Source organism: Callithrix jacchus, chromosome 4, assembly GCF_049354715.1.
Source record: "Callithrix jacchus isolate 240 chromosome 4, calJac240_pri, whole genome shotgun sequence".
Classification (NCBI taxonomy): Eukaryota; Metazoa; Chordata; class Mammalia; order Primates; family Cebidae; genus Callithrix; species Callithrix jacchus.
This window is the reverse complement of record NC_133505.1, coordinates 59,744,865-59,754,826: the sequence shown is the minus strand read 5'-3', so window position 1 is coordinate 59,754,826 and position 9,962 is coordinate 59,744,865. Positions and strand designations below refer to the sequence as shown.

General features: G+C 35.9%; 1 long non-coding RNA gene and 1 other non-coding gene across 2 annotated transcripts in view; one reads left to right on the top strand and one right to left on the bottom strand.

The window, feature by feature from the left end:
* Positions 1-3,642: 3,642 nt before the first annotated feature.
* On the bottom strand, positions 3,643-3,718 carry LOC118153375 (small nucleolar RNA SNORD66). Its single transcript, XR_004742614.1, has one exon. It is a non-coding gene; the product is annotated as a small nucleolar RNA SNORD66 (small nucleolar RNA).
* LOC118152872 (uncharacterized) overlaps positions 3,653-9,962 on the top strand; it is a 72,817-nt gene continuing 66,507 nt past the window's right edge. Inside the window, exon 1 of the long non-coding RNA XR_004741836.3 lies at positions 3,653-3,763. This is a non-coding gene — a long non-coding RNA (uncharacterized LOC118152872). The remainder of the gene's footprint in view (positions 3,764-9,962) is intronic.

Sequence of the window (9,962 nt, the reverse complement as noted above, 5' to 3'; positions counted from 1 at the left end):
CAGAGCACAGGCATTTTAAAATCAGTATCTTTCTACTGGGAAGCTCATTGCTCAGTTAATATCTATCACACTGCACTAATAACTTTCTGCAAGTAACAAGCAGTGGTTAAGGAGGGAAAAGTGGGAGCTGAAACAATGCCAGAGTGTTAACAGTATATCTGTGGGTGCCCCAGTGAATCTCAGATTAAAAAAAAGTTTCTCAATATTTCCAGGAACTAAGTACCCATCTTCAGTATAAATTTTGAGAACTTAGTATAATGGCAACAAAGAAAATTTAATTCATTTTAAAAGAGCATGCATCCACTGTCTGAAATTACCAGGTTTAAAAGGGGTGAACTGGAGATTTCTGAACATACAGAGACATTGATTTGCCTTTTCCAAGAGACATACCCCAGCTTAATCACCTCTTACATTTTTTAACTTGTTATATTCCCCACTTTAGTACATAGAATCCCATATGATTCTTCCCTTGCTTGTAAATTGCATGTCAGTTGTTCACTGTGCTTATGTCTCATTTCCTTTATTGTGTTAGGAACTAAGCAGCAGTATGTTCTCTCCTCACCCTGTGCCTCTCCACCCATCCAGGTCTGTGCTGTGCATGGTGTGCAGTCAGAAATGCCTATTGAATGAACTTCTTGTCTATGTTGATCCTATTAACCAGATAATTGCCTAATCTCCACTTGGCTTTGTGCTCTATAGGCACAACATAACAGGTGAAGTGAATAAAAGCTCTCTTCAAGCAAATACTCTCATGAATGGGGTCTTTTTTTCAGAGGGCATGGTCGCCTGTACCTCTGGAAGACAATGTTCATCTCACACCAATGAGCAGATTAGACCCAGAGCAAAGTTGACCTAAAAGATCAGATTTAGTATCAACACAAAAAAACGTTTATAGAGGACAAGTCGGGAAGGGGGGCAGGGGAGTCTGTGTACCCAACAGGACTTTCCCCTTTCATCGCCACTTTTCTTGGAACAAACATCCGAACCACAGACATTCCAATCACCTTCTACATTGTTTATTTGGGCTGAGGCAAAACTCAATAAGATCGATTCCAAGTTACAGAGCCCGATATACAGAGAAGAACAACTGTGGTATGAATGCAAAAAAATTAAAGAAGAAGAGAAAAAGGACCAATGCTAACACATCTGCAGAAAGTAGATAAACAATTGGACAAAGTCATAAATTTTGGGGGAATAATCCACCTCTCAACAGATCTTTTGCATTTGAAGCTCCGAGTTAATCAGACAGTTAACCAGCATTTCATGGGACGTTCTGCTATTACTGAGGGTCAGGAGTATTCACTTGAAGAAAGTTATTTCAAGCAGCTACCTGTATGTCTTATATCCCATTCCTTGATACATAAAAATATAAATATGTGACATATCATAATATTTTCATATTGGGTAACTACAGAGAATACTTTGGCAAGGGTGCTTAATCTAAAATGTTCAATTTTAATCAGTTTGAACTATGGTCTGTCTTCTGTGAACTGAAAGCCACCAATCAATTTTCCTTTATCTTTTTTTCTGTTTTTCTTACCCAAGGCAATGCCTTTTGTAAAAGGGTATTTATTTTTAATGGATTTTTTAATGAATTTTTCAGTCAAGCTATTAATAATGCCATTAATTATAGGCAGCTTGTATTAAAGTGCACGCTGGCCTCTTAATCCTGACCCCCAGCTATTGGCTTGCAGCTAATCCAGCCTGGTGCTTGGCAGAGAAGGGCAGGCCTCAGCCAGCGGCTGCTAGGAAACAGGATGGGAAAGGCAGAACGGAGGGATAAGAGGGAGGAGGGGACGAATAGATGTTTCGTCTCTTCTTTGCCAGAGGGTCTAAAGTTTAAAGCCAGATGATGTGTGAGTGGGGTGGGATAATCCTGCGGATGCCATGCAAGCACTTAGGAAGAACTTCCCACTGGAAGGGCTTTGCTCTGCCTTCAAGGCCTGGCCGGTTTGATAACCCCACAGGAACACTGCGCTCCCTTACCTGAGGCGGTTATGTGCGACTGCCTCGGCTCCAATCTGCTTAAATCGACCAGACAGAAGCCTCAGCCACATAATGGATTCCGATCCCTAGCTTTCTTTCCTTCACCACCCCATCATCCCAGTGTTAGGAAAAGTGTTTTAATTACCATTTGCTTTCAAGATAATTAAATGTTCCAGGATTTCATCCTTTAGTGAAAATACTGCGGTGTGCTCATAGGAAAGAGTATGTTGTGTTATTTTTAAGACTGTTGGCAGTACAAGCAAACTATTAGGTTTTGGTGAGTAAGGTGCAAGCTTTGGGTGTATGGGTTTCTTTTGTTTGTTACTATGGTTGACATGGTGAGTGCCTTCTGAAAGAATGAAGCCCGTTCAATCTGAAGTTGATAGAAAAAAAAAAAAAAAAAAAAAGGTGGCTTCAAGGGACTATAGCAGTCCAAACTGGAGAAAGGACATATGAATAGTAACATTAGAAAATAGCGAAAGTAGCCATACAAGGCTGAATGTTTTTTAACATGATCATGGGACAAAAAGGAAAATAGGAACTTGTGGGTCATTCTGGTGGCAACTTACTTTGTCTTTCAAAAGTGAGTGGTTGCATGTAATTGGTATGAGAGAAAATATTGCTTCTAATAACAAATCCTTTCTAATCAAAATAAATAATAATACTAGTGGCATGGGTCTATAAAGGACGATGTTCTTAGCTATTTTCTGGTATAATGATTTTGACATAAACCAAGGTGAAACTTCACTTTCAATTATACTCAAAATAAGTCTAGGTCCAATTCTACAAAGAAATGAGAAAATTTTAAGGAGTTGATTTCATATTGGATTATAATAAATATTTACATGATATGTAGCAATAGAAGTATTTCAGGGAGAACTGACTTCAGAACCACTTGATTTATTAATGACATTTTACTTTTATTTTTTTCAACTATAAGCATAATCATATTCTCATCTGCCTAAAAGAGATGAGAATTTCTCATTTCTACCATTAAAAATAGAACAGAATATTAATTTGTTGTTTTTAATAGCACAAATTGGGAAAGAATCATTGCATTTGATTAAATTACTTCTTCATTAACCGGTGTACACGTTATGTCTGTCATTGGTCTGCGACTGTGACAAATTTTAATAATAGAGTGATAACAAAAAACAGTATGGACCTACTCTTACAGAGCTTAAAGTTAATGAAGGTACCCTTGGAAATGCCAGCCTCTCCAAAATAGTCCCTCCAATCCATATAGGAAATCACAGCAAATGAAGGTCTTGATGCTATGCAGATCAAAGTCCACTGCCAAGGCAACTATCAAAGTGGTTTTATAAAGAAATACTGGAGAGTCCAATATCAACGGCATGAAAAATGACTTGTTTCCTCCATAATGTCTACCTTTGACTAGCCTAAAATATTTTTGGTATGGTTAAGAATATGGATCTTTGTTAATCAAAGATACTCCTCTGTAATAATACAGAGTTATCATATGGATGAGTTATCTGGGAAGATAATTTACTCCCACTGGAAACTGGGCTCTAAGATCTGTCTACAACATCGGTTTCAGAGCTTACCCTTGCCAGGAAATATAAAAAAATTCCCTCTCCTGTTCATCATTATTTTGCCTCTGTCCATAATCCATTTTTTCTGTTTTTTTGTCTTTTTTTTCTCCCTTCCTCAGTTCCATCACGGTTTCTCAGTGGCCCAGAGAGGTGGCAGTAACAGGAAGTCATCAGAGGACCATGATCCTTTAAGCTCTTAATGGTCAAGCCACAGCATGAACCGAGTAAGCAGAAATATTCTTTATATCCCCTAATAGTATCCCCATTTTTATTATTTTCTTAGCATATGGAAGAATTTGACTTGTGATTTCAGAGGATAAGCAGTGTTCCTCTGTTTATTACCAATAGTTCATATGCTCAATTCCCCACCAAATTCTAAGTTCTTGGGAGTAAAAACTGTGTCTTTCTGTCTTCTGAGGGTTTTCAGTCAAGTGCAAATGAAGGACACAGCTGGCACCCAGGGCATTTGTTGAGTGAATAAGAGAATGAATGGTTAAAAAAAAAAAAAAGAAGTGAATGTAAATTAAGACGTGAAACAATTTTAATTTTATTCTCAAGAAAACTTATTCTCATTGAAGTGTCATTTTATATTTGACCCCTTTATTCCTTATTTTGACCCCAATTTAGCAATCACAAGCTAGATAAACTTGAACATGTTATTTGACTTCACCAATATTTTTTGTTTCCTCATCCTTAAAATGGGAATAAAAATACTTACTTCCTAAAGTAATGCAACTTAATGAATGAGAAGTCCTATAAAAGAGCGTGCATGGGAGCTCAGTATATGGCAATAAGGTTATTATTGTACTTGCTGCTTCCTGACACTGCATAACTAAAATTATGTCACAATGGCATTCTTTTATTTTTAAGGTGTTCTTCCAGAAAAATAGCTGTGACTGACTATTCCTTGTTTCAGCTCCTATGCTTATTATTGTGTTTGCTTGATGTAGCTGGAGATTAGATCTCATTGTACATTATAGTACATTATAATATATATTGTATATTATAGTAATAATAGATTATAAATCTTAAAGCCAGTGTCATACAATGAAGAAATTCAAGGGCAAGAAGGATCCTTACCTAAGCATTACTTGAAGCCATCTGAGTTCCTTGTAAATTTCCACATGCTTAAAAATATTTGAACTATTTTTTTAAATTTCAGAGGCTTAATGTTACTTATAGTGTATCAGGGTTCAGATTCAAAATTAGTCTCAGCTGGGACAAACCTGAATATCCTAATCAGGTTACTGTCATTCTGCTACTTGACTGGAGATTATATGGAGAATCCATATAATTTTAATTTTGTGAGCACCTGACCTGAAACTCACTAAAGGAATACTCTGTATTCACATTCAGTATAGATAGGCATTCTTTCTACTAAATTTATAGACTTGTAAATTGTGTCATAAAACAAGTGGGAGACTAGGAGAGTAGAGTGTAATTAGACAGGGGGTCTCAGGCTCAAGATATTATGGTGACCCATATTATGTGGCTGTGGCAATGGTTCTCTCTTTTGAAGATGTTGCAGTTGACGTGTCTGTTAGTTTAGGTGTCATGAGGTATCTGTTTTCTTTGTTCTTGTGATCTGTATTAACTAAAAATTTATAAAATTTCCAGAACAAATGAAACCACAAATTATGTTGCACAATTTTCTAGCTGGTTTTGAGTTTTTTGGTGACTGACTAGATTTATAACCCTTCATCTATGTGGAAGATACTGTCATTTTATACACTGTAAAGCCATTGCAGAATACACATTCTACACTTATTTAAATTAAGTCAGGAATGAGATAAATTCTTCTAAGATAAGATTGAGAAGAATCTAATAATTTCACTGATGGATACAAAATAAAACATATATATTTTTGGTATATCAAGTTTGGAATTATTAGAAATGGCTTTAAGGAGCTTAATTTTATAATTCTTTTGATACCCCCCCCCACACACATACCCATCTCCAAGTAAATAGCACACACAAAAAAATCTATTTTCTGTCTGAAGAAGAAAGTTGCCTACATTTAGAGCTGGTATCTTATATGAAAATCGTGGCAATACTTTTAGCCATGCCTCATTGTCCACACTTCCTTGTTCAATATGTCAAGCCATTTTATAAGATGGAGTGGAATAATTCCTTGATTTCATATAGTACTTCACATACGGTTTACAAAGTCCCTTACATTCATTTCTTCATATCATTCAGTGATAACCTTATGCAGTAGAGACAAAAGGGATTGTTATCACCATTTTTAGATTAGGAAATTGAAGTTTTGGAAATTCAAATGATGCCCACCATCCTACAAGTCTGCAAGTGTCAGAATTAGGATTTGATCTCAGATCATCTGAGTCTATAACTATTTCCACTTTCCATCACGCCAAGCACACCATGGTACTTGATGTTGGTAGAAGTTAACTTACTTCCTACAGTGTGTGAACAAAGCTATGACAGAAACTAAGTGAATAAGTTGAATTATATAGTATCAAAGTTTTTTTTTAACCTACAGCATTCTGTGTTTCTAGTGCACTTTAGAATGTTTAGTCTGTGCTGTGAGGGGCATGAAGATCCTAGCAAAATCTATCTTTCTTCTCCCTTGCAAATGCTAGAGATATTTTTCACAGGGGCTCTGGTTCCCCATCAGCTAGGAGAGGAAGGAGACATACACATCTGCAGTGGAAGAATGTAAACCTGAAAACTAAATTTTTGAATCCATATAGCTCATTAGCATTATAAATTAGTCAATTAAGGAAGGACACGAAATTTCCCCCAAGAGATCTTAGAAAATCAAATCGTTACTAAGAATTTTGAATAAAAAATGATGGACTGAAATGAGGTCTTAATATAGCTGTAGGATTGTTGCATTCTCTAAATCCTTGAATTCAGTCTTCTTCAACTTCATTCCTCACCCAACTGGTGATGGGTGGTGAAGGAGTCGGAAGGCAGAGAGGAAGATGCAAGCTGTCTCAGTCTCCAGTTCTGGGTGAAAGCAAATAACTTAATAAAACAAAATCACAAAAAGGGAATTAGACTTTCTAGACTCTCATTCTTCCATCTTTCAATTAACTTGTTGGCAGGGCAAAGTACTGTGTTGCCAAAGTCTTTGTACATTGGTCAATAAGAACTCTCTCTCTCTCTCCCCCACTCTCTTTCTCTCTCTGTTTCTCTTCTTTCTCTCTCTCTCTCTTATCATTCAAAGAAAATGTATATGGTGGCAGGGCACTGTTGCCAAAATTCATATTCGATTGGTAAATCTGTAACTAAAATTCTTAATCTGTTTGCTTGTTTTTATGTTCATTCTTGCTCTGCCTTTCTTCTCTATCCTAATGATATGCCTTTAAAAAATATCTTTCAAGGGTCTCTGAAAATGATTTCACATGGTTCTGAATCCCACTACTTTTCTTTTCCTAGGGAAGTTTCATGTGGCTGATGCTTTACTGTTTCATATTACTTGCTAGTTATTTGACTTTGACAGAGCTGGGTTATGGATTCAAGGAAAGGAAAGAGTAAAAGAACAAAAGGAGTCTAATTCATGCTTGAGATTCTGCCTTCCCAGTGGGACTATGTTTTTGTTTGTTCTTCACAGGAATGATGAATACTGATCAGACTAAATTTAAGACCCACAGGGAAGTTGTATGTACTATAAAATTCTTTGGGTCCTGAACATGGTAAAATACTTTATGATTTCAAAAAGTACTGATGAATCTCAGTAAAGACCAGGGGAAGTTTTTTTTTTTAAAGCAAAGTAAATAGAAAGCCCCAGGGACTAGAGTTCTCTCTCATTTCTCACTTTCTGTTTTCTCTTAACTCTTTACAGCCCCTACTCATCCAACATTTCTCTAGGGAGATATACAATCCCCAAGGTGATAGCAAAAACAAAAATGACACTGGTGAGCTTTCAGAGTAAACAAAGGCTGTGCTTGTGTATAAAGTTTGTTTTATTGGCCCAATTTAACAATCTTCTTTCATATAGTCTCATGAATAGCAGGAATCAGGACATAGCTCCTGGAATCCAAGACTGTCTTGTGAAATCCTGACAAGGAAAGCAATTAGAACTTTCAATTCTGTCTGGTTTCACCACATGCAGATAGACATGGCAGTATCATAAAAGTGTAAACCAGGTGATGTAAAGTGACATAGATGTAAATATATACTTAGGGTAAACTGAATTACAAGGAATTATGCTATGCTAGATTGTTGTAAAAAAAACCCCTGGAATGTTGGATAATAAATTGTAACACATGTCTGTATATACTGATATTATTTTATAGCCACTTTCAGAGGACAAATTGATAAACATTAATCTTAACTCATTTGAATGGGCTGCAAGAGAACACAAAGCTAAAGCAGGACTTCTTCACTTTAGTTTTGTTATGTTTTTTTTTCTTCTGGGTGGCAAGGAACTCCATGTAGGATAGGGTAGGAGTTTATACCAAAATCAGCAAAGTTTATCGGTAAAGGGCCAAACAGTAAACCTTATAGGCTTTGCAGGTCATATGGTCTCTATATGAACTACTCAACTCTGTCATGGTAGTGCAGATGATACCATAGACAGTATATAAATGAATGTAACTGTGTTTCAATAAAACTTTATTCATAAAAAAATAGATGGCTACACACCCGTGGGTCATACTTTGTCAACCTTGTCTACCCATGGTCGACAGGGCACAGCATAGAGGAAAATGTCTCATCAGTTTTTACTACTAATACAAAGGAACATCTCCATAGTGTTGTAGTTTATATAATCTAAAGTACAACCATTCAGGTAATTCTTCATCTGTAACATTACTACCTAGAAGGACTAATAGCCTGAATCTCTTTTCCTTTATCAGTAAGTAAAGTAAGACTATATTGAACATGCATAGAGTAAGGCATTGTGCTTGCTCCTATAAGGAAACAAATGCATTTGAGATAAACTCTAGATCACCCTAAAATGTGCAAACTGGTTACAATTTTAAAGGACTAATCCTTCACTGCAATACAAGATAGAGTATAAAAAACGTCACATGTAAATGTATTGATGAAGAATTACATATAAATCCAGAGAAAGTAAAAGTGATTGCTAAGGCAAAAAGGAAATTAAAGTATTCTTAGGTACCAGTTAGTATACTAGGTCCTTTTGTTTTTTACATTTCTGATTTAATCTTCAAAATTAATCTGAGATAATGGTCTCGATATTTTCATTTTTTTATATAATGAATTGAGACTCAGAAGGGATAAATTGATCTAAAAACATTCTTCATTCTTTTAAATCTTTTGATTTAGAATTTTAGTAGTTAATATTGAAGGAGTATTGGTTCACCTCTGCTCAGAAAAACTTGGAGAAGTAAATGAGAAATTTCTCTCTTTGCCAAGAAGCAGAAGGAGAGGGAAGGGGAGATGCAGTGAGTTACCTCCGTTCTCACACTAACTTAAAAAAGCCAGATTGGAATTTGCAGCTCACATTTTTAAGCCGTGTCTGAACACCCTACAATGTAAAAGATCAAGATTCAAACCAGATTATATTGATATAAGAAAGTAGGTGGATGGGCGTGGGATATGAATTTAACTAGAATTAAAAGAATGACATTGGATGATTTTGAATGAAAACCACAAATATCCCTGTAAGTATATGAAGAGATTATAGGCTGATGAAAATTATCACAAGATGATACTTCTAGAAACCCTCCCCAATGCTACACTAAGGCAGAATGAATCCTTAGGATGCCATGGGAATAATTATAACAAATATTTGCTAGTCTTTAGATCTTAAAGCAATTGTAAATGTCATTAGCTCATTAGGTGACAAGTCATTTCAACTCCTGGCTCCCAGTTTTCTCATCTGGGAAAATAAAAAGCTGTACAATATTGATTACTAAGGTTATTTTCAGCTTGGAAAATCCAAATGTATCTGTGATCCTCTAACTCCATGTGATCTAAATCTCTGAGTTACATAATTTAGTTATTAACCTGCCCATCAGAGTTTGGAATTGAGCCCTAAGCCAGAAAACAAGTGACCTACCATACTAATGACTGCACATGTATCTTTTAGAGTAATCCACTGCCTCCTCATTTTTAAAAACAGTAAATTAGGGACACAATAATTTAGGGTCACCTAGAAATTATTTCATATGTATTTTTTTCCTCATAGAAACAAGTATGTAATTTTTAGTATTTTTTGACATTTTTATAAATACCCCAAAGTCAGAGTTATCTGAGTGTCAGCTCTTATTTTAAGGCTTTGAAAAGAGAAAGTTCGGGTTTGTGTTTTCTTTCTGAGTACTGCTGAGTAAATCTGAGGCCCAAGAGCTATCACTCTGGACCAGGTAATCGAGGGCTAGTGGTTTCCCATCTTTCCAGTTTAGAAGATGGAATTAAAGAAATGTTGAATTGCGCCCCCCCATTAAAGAAATGTTGAATGGTGCCAGTATCATTCAACAGAAATGCTGAACG